The sequence below is a fragment of the Diadema setosum genome, chromosome 18 (genome assembly GCF_964275005.1).
Source record: "Diadema setosum chromosome 18, eeDiaSeto1, whole genome shotgun sequence".
In the NCBI taxonomy this organism is placed as follows: Eukaryota; Metazoa; Echinodermata; class Echinoidea; order Diadematoida; family Diadematidae; genus Diadema; species Diadema setosum.
The window spans coordinates 17,519,475-17,521,385 of NC_092702.1; positions in this window are offsets into that span (position 1 = coordinate 17,519,475).

The following is a 1,911-nucleotide window of genomic DNA, read 5'->3' on the forward strand; positions in this document are numbered from 1 at the left end:
ACGTGCTGGAAGGAGTGTGCTATGACAGAGTAGTGAGTATCAATTTTCCTGATTAAAAAAAAACATGACATTAACATTTAAGTGTTTCGAATTTCAGTGTATATGCATTTTGCAATACGAAGTAAACGCGACACAATAAATGTTTCCTCATCTGTCACAATGCATGTCCTCTAATTATTACACAACCAAGCAGTCACTGAATCCACGGTCTTTAGTGTAATATCATGCATCTTCCCCTCCCCTCAACCCTCAGAAAAAACAAGAAATAATCATTTCTGATCACCAAAGTATAACTACACTCATCTCGTGGTCACCCGCTGGATTTGCTACATAATTATTTAAATTTGATAGGGTTCATTCAAACTCACCGCACTGCGAGTTTGTGTGACATCACAAGAAACCCTCGCAATTTCCTTTCGGACTTATCAAGAAATAAGACGACATTGATGAACAAAATAATTATAAAACAATGCATGACGTGTCATCCCCATGGAAATGTTGGGACTACTCCCGTTTTTATCCCACCAACCAAGTCAGTCCTATATTTAGACACATGAAAACGACGCAAATACATTGGAGCCTTCATCATGCATTACTTTAGTCGTTTTCAATTAAACGATGGTTAGGGAATTCAATATTGGGGTTGTAACAGCAATCTGCGTGTTACGTAACTCCGGTCACATTATCAGGCGCCTTCATTTGAAGGAAGTCCGTGTAAAACCTTCAGTCTATCATGCCTTACAGATTCCACAATATACCATTGCCAAGGCTGTCTCATTCTCTTGCTTGCTAAATATTGAAATTTTATACTCACTTATTTTGATTTTATACTCAAGTTGATGCATTTAAAAACCATAAGTAGTGGATTTGATTGACGATCCTAACATGATGATGGTGACATGATAATGGTAACGTGACAATGGTCCTTGCTCTATGGCAGTCTATTAAATGATCTACTGAGCCTCATGTAGGAAGATTCTAATTAACATCTTTTGTCGACTTGGGCAAGACATTAGTGGGTCGGTCTCACCTACTTGCGAATTGTTCTTTGAATTGTTATTGGTTCTACATCCAGTGCCTATACCTGCCAACGGAAGACAGAATATAGATTGGAGAAATATAGGAGAGATGGATAAACAGATACATGAAGGGGAAAGACATGGGTAGGGGGAAAGAGAGAGATGGGGGGGGGGTCATGAGATGGCCCTTCGTGGGGACAAATAAACACCTGGTGGCAGGACTGTTTCTTCTCCTTCCTTTTCTTCTTCTTTTTTTTCAAAACAGTATAAAACATTCTTCTTTTTTCTGACGGTAAAGAAGCAAACGGATAGACCCTCACAATCTTCAAGATACAGAATGGATCTGATGCCGAAGCAAGCGGGGTAAATAGATCAATCGGATGCGAGGGAATTGAATAACCAAGAGCACACAGTATACGCGTAATGTAAAGCAAACCGCGAACGAGGTAAGGCTCATGTGAAGGGGGAAAAGTATATAAAAACCACAATGTACTTCATACTGCTATAGGAAACGTCTTCGCTAAACAGTGTTGACAAACGGAAATAAAATCCATCTGCCCTCAATTTGCGAGGGATGAGCTATCTGATGGCAAGGAATAGGTGTTACTGGGCAAAAGAGGTTTACACTTTATGTGTCTTTTTCTCTGAAGGTGAACGTGTGGAAACATAGCACACATACACACGATGTACCCAATTCCCATACGAGTCAGCACGTTTACATGATTCATAGCACCATGACATAATTATTTAAAAAAAATCAATGTTATTCAAAATTCGTACAGTGCATTTCTTGAGATTACATCGTACAAATGAAACTAAATTAGTATGGGAGTATTCACGGTGGAACTTTGTATCTTCAGAACTGTCCGGCAGGAATTGATGGACTACAGTT